The sequence below is a fragment of the Suricata suricatta genome, chromosome 6, assembly GCF_006229205.1.
Source record: "Suricata suricatta isolate VVHF042 chromosome 6, meerkat_22Aug2017_6uvM2_HiC, whole genome shotgun sequence".
In the NCBI taxonomy this organism is placed as follows: domain Eukaryota; kingdom Metazoa; phylum Chordata; class Mammalia; order Carnivora; family Herpestidae; genus Suricata; species Suricata suricatta.
The window spans coordinates 8,216,844-8,227,255 of NC_043705.1; positions in this window are offsets into that span (position 1 = coordinate 8,216,844).

Consider the following 10,412-nt stretch of genomic DNA (forward strand, 5'->3'; position numbering starts at 1 on the left):
AGTGGCCAACTTCAGCTCAGGTCATGATCTTGCGGTTCGTGAGTTTGAGCCCCACATCAGGCTTGCTACTGTCAGCCTGTCCGTGCAGAGTCCACGTCAGATCCTCTGGCCCGCTCTCTCTCTGCTTCTCCCCTGCTTGTGCTCTCCCAAAACTAAATAAATATCTTTAAAAAATAATTCTTGACTTTAGAAACAGAAAGATCTATCGATGTTGATAGATATATGTCTGATTCACTGTTTGAATCACTGAAAGATTCACCATGACATACATTTCTTTGTGCTCTTTTTCAGTAATGATACCCAAAGTCTCTCCAACTTTTATTCACATCAACACTGTTGTAATTAACAATTTCACACATGCATATGAAAATTTCCATGGATTATCTATGAAATATATTCTGGGGATAAGGACTGCTGATTCATAAGATACATGCCATTAGTTTACCACAGTAAGACCAATTTTCCCTCTTAGAGAATACACCAGCCTGCATTTAGTGCTTCTATCTATGTAGGAGGTTAAAAAGACTTGTGGAAGAAACACCAGGTTGGCTCAGTAGGTTAAGCAACCAACTCTTAATTTTGGCTTAGGTCATGACCTCACAGTTCCTGAGGCTGAGCCCCACACTGGGCTCTGCACCAACAGTACGGAGCCTGCTTGGGATTCCCTCTCTCCCGCTCTCTCTCTCTGCCTTTCCCCAGCTCACACTCTCTGTCTCTCTCAAAAACAGATCAAATTGAAAAAAAAAAAAAAAGATCATCAGCCTCTCCTAGGTGACATGCCATGCCTGTAGCTTCACAAACTACTCAAAGCCTTTACAGAAATAGCTTTTGTAATTCCTCATCGTTCCCTGCCCATTTGGTCCATCATCATTGCTGCTTTCATCTTCCCGTAGATACATTATGCTTTCTGAAATTGGCCTTTCCCTATAAAGTTGTCACAACAGTCTTTAAATTCTTCTCTGAATTATTTTATTTCTTCTCTCAGATCCCATTCAGGTGTGCTGGCTCTCTGAGTTAGATCTCTCTTCAAATTCCAGTTTGATTTTAACATTTTTCCTATGTGCCTATGATTCTTATTTGCCTATGATTCTCATTTCCAAAGGAAAATAAACAAAACAGGGCACAGCTACCCAGATTTTCAGTGATCAGACATCTGCAAAGACTCATACACTTAACTTTGATTCTAAACTTCTTCTTTGTCACATTTGGAAAAACTGAATGATTAACATCTATTGTGTGCAGTTTATTGAAGGGAGTTGGGAGTCTTAGACTCAAACTGTTGTTATATGAGCAAAACTGAACCCACTGCATTTTGAAGCTTTACCATCACTTAAGCAATTAGACCATCTACGTGTATCACAATCTATGCATTTATAACAATTCTTTTATGCCTTTCTCGGTAAGTTCTTTATCAGATTAAACATGGGCTTTTCTCCCAGCTGCCTGATCTAGATGCCGCCTTCAGTTTCTTGCACTGCATCCCTTAACAGAGATTTAAATTCTTCTTTTCTGGAATTAGGCACCAAAGAGTAATTCTAGTATTTATAATTGCCATAGAATGTTATACATATTTAAGAATTTTTATGGAGAAGTCACTAAGGAACACCTATTTTTATGATTAAGGGAAAAGACAGTTTCAGGGTTTTACACTGTACCTAAACAGAGTGAATTCACAGCAACCTAGCCTAATACATTTTATTAATTTTATTGTTTTCATGGTTTTGTGTGAATTAGACACTCACTTATGATTAGTCTACTTCCAATAATTAACATTAAGAGTAATCATCAAAATGTGAAGTACCAATCCATAAAGAATTCACACAATAATTTCATGCACTACAGAAGAATTTATTTACTTCCAAGTACCTAACAATGCCTTATTATTTTAAGTCTCTTCAGTAATTTATATTTCTTATAATTAACATTATTCTTAATTATGTCTAAGTTTATAAAGTTATTTCTTTATTTTGAGAGAGAGAGAGAGAGAGAGAGAGAGAGAGACTGAGAAAGCAGGGGAGAGAATCCCAAGCAGGTTCCATGATGTCAGCACAGAACCTGATGTGTTGGGGCTTAAACCCAAGAACCATGAGATTAACCAGAGATGAAATCAAGTTAGATAGAGGCTTAACTGACTTAGCCACTGAGGTGCCCCAGTACGTCTAAGTGTAATAAGATTTCACTCTTTTTGTTTGTTTTTAACTTTAGCAGTGTTTATCTAAGCAAGTATCATAGAATACATTTAAAAGAGTTCCCTTCTATTACCCTGGAAAAAACTCAAAAGTCCTATTTTCCTGAGCTGATTATAGGCAGAATACATTAAGCAATCAATTATTTGGCTGCAAAGTATTAACATCTCCGTTTCTTTTGGCTTTGGTTAATGCCCCTGTGCTCTGAGACTAACCCGCCTGTCTAAAATTGTCCCAAGGAATCTCAAATCTGCACAAAGCAGAGGCATTGTAACCCAAGGAGCACATACTGAGTGCTGTTCAATCAAGGGAGATAAAGCCAGTAGACAAAATTTAGATAGAGATTTCGGACTGACTGTTCAAAATAAGCATTCTAAAGGTACCTGGGTGGCTCAGTTGGTTGAGCAACTGACTTCAGCTCAGGTTATGACCTCATGGCTGGTAAGTTCAAGCCCTGCATCAAGCTCTGTGCTGATAGCTCAGAGCCTGGATCCTGCTTTTGATTCTGTGTCTCCTTCTGTCTCTGAGCCTCCCCTACTCACTTGCTTGCTCTATTTCTCCCTCTCAAAGATAAACATTAAAAAAAATTCAAATTGAGCATTCTAGTGAGGGTGCTTTGGACACCCAACCTCAGGAAGCTCCTGGACTCCAGCATCCTGGAGCAGGTAGCTGGGTGCAGGAGTCATCTGACATTACAGTGCCTCAGTGACATTCTGTATTTCCACCTCAACCTTGGGTTTCCTCTGCCACCAGCTCCCATCATGTCCTAAAAACATGGTCAGCCATTCTGAGGCACACGCCTAACTCGACTATCCTTGCCAAGATGACAAATCAAGACTATGACACAGGCGGAAAAGTCTATCAAAAGGTGATATGCCCAATCATACAATGAAAGGCCCATGGACTTTAAGGTTAATTGGATGATTTACGGTATTTCCTTGGTATAAAACAATGGGCAGATAGGCAAGACTTTTCTCAGACCCTGTTAAATTCTTTTTAGTCTAAAAAAACCTGGCATGTACCTCACTGCAATTTATATTTTCCAAGTGGTTATCTAAAGGAAGAAAGAATTGTCAAACTAATTAGAAGGAAGAAATGCTATCAGTGTATTACCAAAAAGAATTTGCCTCCTCATTTTTATGTGTTACATAAGAGTAACAGTTTTTACTTATGTAATGGCTGTTAATTCACTTTGCCATCAGTGAAACAAAAACCTTTTTCACAGCCTCAGAGACATCTATTAAAGAAAATTAGCATCTGACTCTAACTAACTTTCTAAAACGTTATATGCAGCAGATCAAAATATTCAGGCTCTGTTTTTCTTTTTTAAATATGCGACTAATCCTCAGAGAAGTTTATTAATTTCAGACCTCCAAAGGAACAGATCATTTTTGTAAGTCGAACACACGTACACAAACACACTTCCGATTCTTTACACACACACGCTGTAATGCTATCCTGCTGATTACATTCCCTATGCTCCCTGAAAATGGAATGTTCTGTCAGTAGATTTGAAGGGGAACCATGAAGCAACACTATGTGCCTGGACTTCACTCTCAGACTGAAAAAGGTAGACTTGTAACTCAAAAGCCTTCCTACCACAATACTACTAAAGTCTGGAAGAAATATGCTTAGCAAGATATTAATGGATTTGTGACAGGAAAAATCTGCAGGGGTAAAAATTAAGCCAAAATAACAACTACAAACTTTAACCAGAGAAGGCAGCTGTGCATATGTGATATGTATCTGGTAAGTGATAGACCTGGGTAGTAATATCTAGAATAATGTTGAGATTAGAGCCAATGCTTTGGGAATGCCACACAATGAAAGAGCTATATCTAAAATATCAGAATTGGGGCACCTGGGTGGCTCAGTTGGTTAAGTGTCCAACTTTGATTCAGGTTATGATCTCACAGTTCATGAGTTCAAGCCCGCATTGGGCTCTGTGCCGACAGCTCAGAGCCTGGAGCCTGCTTCAGATTCTGTGTCTCCCTCTCTCTCTGCCCCTCCCCTGCTCACACACTCTCTCTCTCAAGAATAAACTAAACTAAACTAAACTAAAATAAGATGAGATATCTGAATTAAAATGGGCAACCTAAGAAGGATCCAGAAGCACCCCATGTTATTAGCAAATTCTGGGCTTCAGAAGCAACAAATTAAATTCCCTCCCTAAGTCAAAACCACAGTATTCTCACAAATTAAGTTCATCCGAATAAAGCTAAGAAAAAAATTTTACTCACAAAAAAACCCTTATAAAATAGAATCACATGAAGGAACGTCAGCAGAAAGTAAAAGACAGCAACTTTAGATCTCTAAAAACTTGAGATAGAGGAATTAGAAATTATAAAATAATGTCAAACGTTTGATATTTTAAAAATGGAATTTTTAAAGAGAATAATCAATAAGAAACTATTACAAGAATGGTTTGGAAAAGAAGTATTATTCTAGACTAAAAGTTCACAATTCATGCATAGCTAATAAAATAGTCACAGGTTATCAGAGAATTGGAAGATAGACTGAAGGAAGCACCCACTTCATTGTTCAGACGCAAGGGAACAGAAAATTTAAACAAGAGAAGTGAGGGACAAATGAGAAGTTCTGCCTTCTACTTGTGAATCTAGAAGGAGGAGATAGAGACTGGAGGAGGCTAATGGTCCCTGGGGAAAAAGAATGAGATTTTATTGGAAGAATGTATTTTAATTTTTTTAATGTTTATTTATTTTAAGAGAGAGAGAGCGAGGTTGAGCAGGGGAGGGGGAGAGAGAGGAAGACACAGAATCTGAAGCAGGATCCAGGCTCTGAGCTGTCAGCACAGAGCATGAAGTGGGGCTCGAACCCATGAACAGTGAGATCATGACCTGAGTTGAAGTCAGATGATTAACCGACTGAGCCACCCAGGGGCCCCTAGCAAATATTTTACATATCTACTGGACCACAATCTAAGATTTATTTCTTAATGTGAATCACAGTAAAGTGTTTGAATTCCATGTAATAGAAAGTCCTGCCTATGCACACCAGAGAAGATACTCACAACAGGATTATTCACATAAGAAAAAAAACCCAAAACCTAGCAACCACACATGACCAAGAGTATGGATAACATTTTACTAATGTCTTAAAATTTTTTTATGTCTTTATTTTGAGAGACAGAGATAGAGCAGGGGAGGGGCAGGGAGAGAGGGAGACACAGAATCTGAAGCAGGCTCCAGGCTCTGAGCGGTCAGCACAGAGCCTGACGCAGGGCTCGAACCCACGAATGTGAGCTCTGACCTGAGCTGAAGTCGGATGCTTAACCAGCTAAGCCGCCCAGGCGTCCCAACACTTTACCAATGCCACAGTGGAATTTATTAAGGAGTGAGAAGAAAGAATTGCGGCAACATAAAACAATGTGGATGGATCTGAGAAACAGAACGGGGGGGAAATGCAGTTGAAAGTTGATAATATAATGTTTGCTGTTTTTATGAATATTTTTATAAATCTCAACCAGAAAACTAGACACCACATTGTTTAATAGCATTTAACATGGAGTAGTATTAAAAACAACAAAGAAAGGATATAGGTAATGTTGAGAATAGAGGTTAATTCTGTAAAGAAGAGAGAAGATGCAAATGAGGAATAAATAATATCAATACACCTGCCATTTATAGTTCCTAAGTTTGACCGTCAGTTTAGAGCTAATACTCAGGGGTACCTGGCTGCCTTAGTTGGAAGAGCATGTGACTCTTGATGTCGGGGCTATCAGTTCGAGCTTCCACATTGGGGGTAGAGATTACCTATATATATATAGTTAGTATGTAATGCTAAACCTTCAAGTTTACCTATAGGTTACATATACTACTTCCTATCTATCAAATATTACCTTAAAAAATGTATCTTGTAGTTTATAGGTATTTCTAAGATTGTTCACTCAAATCTATTTTCCCTTTATGCAAAATTCCAAATGCTATGTATTCAGAGTCCTAGACCACAAGGACTCAGAAGGTAAAACAGCATGATCTTATGAAGCTAATATAAACCAATATCCATACACTTAATAACTAATGGAGTAATCTAAATCATTTATTTGTTTATTTACTTACTTACTTGCTTATTTTGAGAGAGAGTGAAAGAGAGAGCAAGCAGGGAAGGGACGGAGAGAAGGAAGAGAGAGAGAATCCCAGGCAGGCTCTGTGCTATTAGCACAGAGCCTGATGGGAGCTCCAACTCACAAACTGTGAGATTATGACGTGAACTGAAACCAAAAGTCAGATGGTTTGAGCTGAAACCAAGAGTCAGATGGTTAAGTGACTGAGCCACCCAGGCGTCCCGCTAATGAAGTAATCTAGAAATAATCTATATAGTGTAGGCTCAGGGGCCTCAAAATTACTGCCATGTGGCACAGGAGCTATTTAATATTAAAAAAAAATTTTTAATGTTTATTTTTGAGAGAGCAGGACAGCATGCAAGCTGGGAAGGGGCAGAGAGAGAGTGGGAGTCACAGAATCCAAAGCTGTCAGCACAGAGCCAGATGTGGGGCTTGAACCCACAGACCATGAGATCATGACCTGAGCCAAAGTCAGACACTTCACAGGCTGAGCACCCAGGCACCCTGAGGAGCTATTTAATATTAGAAGAAATGGGTCAGCAACTTCCAGGCTTTCACACCACCTTGGAGTGTATTAATCGGCTTCCCTTGGGCAATAATGGGTCATGATGCGCAGTGGGCGTGGTTACACTAGCAAAGAAAGAGGAAAAGATTTGATTTTGGTGCCCCAGGCACAATACACCCAGATGAGCTTCTGCTGCAGAACGCATCAGAAGAAATCTCAACTCAACTTGATCAAGTTAATGTTACCCACTCAGTGTCTAGAAGTGATGCCCCCTTCAGACTACATAGTAATACAACCTGCTTCACTTGGGTCCCTCCCTGGTTCCGGAAGGCATTCATGTTTTTGAAGCACGAACTAGAAACCCGTATACAGTTAGCAACAGGCTGCTGGCCCTGTTTGGCTGGCATAGAGAGAGGAGAGTGCTGTCTGTGGGCAGCAGAATTCGACAGGTGGATGGAGGGAGATGGAAGGCTGTCCCAGAAAGAGAGAGCAGTGTGAGTCAAGTCAAATCTGTCACTTCTCATTCTCAACCCCCCACAGTCCTAATGGTCTGTTCTGTATTTGGGATGTTGTCTTGCTGTGTTTCCAGCAGCACCACACGGAGTTAGGGCCAGGTTCCCTGGCAGAGTGAACATGTGGCTGAAGTGTCAGCGGTGCCTTTTACATCCCTCTTGGCAGCTTTCCTAGTTTCTGACTTTGCATTTATCTCCAGGCTTCGGGAGCATGGGAAAGCATCCTACGCGATCTTCTGCAGCAGAAGCTCGTCTGGGTGTATTGTGCACAAATTTCATGGGGCACCAAAATCAAATCTTTTCCTAAATCCCTCCACTGTACCAACCAAAAATTAATTAACTCAACAATTAATGGTGACCACTACGTTTCTATGCCTTCCATGCAATTAAACCCAGCTACTTATTAAAAGGAGAGTAATTGAATTATTCAACTAAAATAAACCACCCTGAATGGCGAATGACTCATTTATTATTGAGTAATTCTCTCAAGGACTTTCCATAACATTTCTGGTGAAATATATAGAGGACTCTTTCCCCAACCATGGGCAAAACTGCAAAGTTTTGTCATTTATTTATTTATTTATCTTTTATTTGAGAGAAAGAGGAAGAGAGAGCAAGCAAGGGAAAGGGGCAGAGGGAGAGAAAGAATACTAAGCGGACTCCACATCCAGCATGGAGCCTGACACAGGGCTGGCCAAAATCAAGAATTGGACGCTCAATCAATTGAGCCACCCAGGTACCCCTATTTTATTTTTTCTTAAGTTTATTTATTTTTGAGAGGGGGCAGGAGCAGAGAGAGAGAGGGAAAGACAGAGCATCTCAAGTAGGCACCAGGCTGTCAGCCCAGAGCTTGACGCGGAACATGAACTCACCACCTGTGAGATCATGACCTGAGGCAAAGTCCAATGCCTGACTGATCCACGCAGGTGCCCCAAAGTTTTATCATTTAGACCAGAAAATACTAAATATGTTTTTATTGCTTTTATACCATGGTATCAATTAGGTAGGAGCTAGAAACGTAGTTGGCAACTTGTACCACCGTATTGTAATGCACCATATTCATATAAATAAGCTTCTTTTTTTCCTCATATAGGAAAGATGTCTCAGTGATCCTGAGTCAGGGCGTGTGGGTCTTAGTTCTTGCTTTAACATTAGGTAAATCATTGACTTTCAGCCAGCTTGCTTGGCTGGCCTGGACTGTTTGTTATTATTTTGTCCCACCACTGAGTAGAAATACAGTATTATAGTATTTAAGAGATGAATAGGACTCCTTGTCCTGGTATTGAAAATCTGTGGTTTGCTCACTTATTTGGGCCTCAGTTTTCCCATTCATGAAATGAAGGTCATGTTAGGAACATCAACCTTCAGGAATTCTCTAGACAGTTGAAATGAGATTTGCAAAGCCCTACGCACAGTCTGTCTAGAACCCAGTACATGCTTACAACTTCATCTTCTATGAATGGAGGAGATACCTCAATAAATACATAAATGAAACAAGAGACTTATCTATTTTTCTAAATCTTCTATGTTTCTTTAGGTTTGATTATTTTATACATAAAATCCTGATTTTCACCAATATTTCTCTAAATCTTCTCTAAGACATAGATATGGATCCAAAATGGTAAAGTGTACAAAATGTGTCATGTGATTCTAGAAAAAGATACTGTAGTTGCAGATAACATTGTTTCTTAATGTTTTTTAATGTTTATTTATTTTTGAGAGAGAGAGACAGAACATGAGCGGAGGAGGGACAGAGAGAGAGGGAGACACAGAATCCAAAGCAGGCTCAGGCTCTGAGCCGTCAGCACAAAACCTGATGAGAGGCTGAATCTCATCCACTGTGAGATCATGACCTGAGCCCAAGACAGATGCTCACCTGACTGAGCCACCCAGGCATCCTGAGGATAACATTTCAATATTTATACTGTAGAAGAGACATGTCTCTTGTATAAATCCCTTAAGATCTAACTTAGTTTATTTCGGGCTGAGTCACATCTTTAGTGGCCTGGATAAAACACCTGCTCTAAGATGGCTATGCTGAGCCTGGTTCCTAAAACAGCATGAGTGATGTGGCAATAGTATTCATAAATGGCAGCTTTGGCTTCAAAGCTGTGGAGGTCGACAGTATTGATATTGAAAGTGTTTCTAGAGTTTTCATGCCATGAAGAAATAATTGAGGTATTTCACATAACTGATCTTCGAACTGCAGTCCTTGAAGGCCAAGGGGACTGCTTGATGGAAGTGCTTAGCTTTCTTTTCTATTTTCTGTGAGTTTCATATAAATATCATTGTATGACAAATATGTTTGGAGTTACTAAGAGAAATAGTATAGCTCTCTATTTGCCCCGAGAAAACACAGAGTTGAGCCAGCGATATAACTTCCGAGAGAGAAAACTTCCAGGGGCCAATTAGGGTGTCCATCTAGATTCCTAAGGGAGGCCAATGGAATCTGATGCCACACAGCAGGCACATTTTCTTGTCTAGGGTTAGCCAGTGTGCCAAGGGATCATTCAGAGGCATGAAAAATAGGGGTGGAGAGGAATATCGGAAGGTGAAGACATAGCTCATTCATTGTGTAAACAGGAGGGAGGGGGTTGAGGTTCCTGGGCCAGAAGAGTCAACGGCCAAAATATTCACAACTTTGCTGCAATCCGGTTCCTTCGCACGAGCGTGTCAACTCCTCAGTTCCCTCTGCTACTTTGGACTCGTTAATATTGACAACATTTACATCATACACTGGAATCAAAACAGGGTGCTGCACATTTGTCTAAAGGCTGCTCAACATAATCCCTGTTTGTTTGTGCACGGTCCATAAAGAAGTCAATACAGCCCTGTAATTTATTGAGATGTCAGCTCCACCAACATGGTTGGAACCTGGAAAGCCAGGCTCCAGCCTCTCTCTCTCTCTCTCTCTCTCTCTCTCTCTCTCTCTCTCTCTCATGCTTTTTAAAGATGCATTGACCTCATGCAGGGAACACTTCAAGGAGTTTTGTCGGGATGATCAATACATTTCTATATTTATAAGCCTAATCAGAGCCCATCTGCTTTTCTGCTCAAGTGCTGCTCAATGAGAGAGTCACATAATCAAAATTATAAACTTTATTGCATCGATTTTTCTGTTCTAC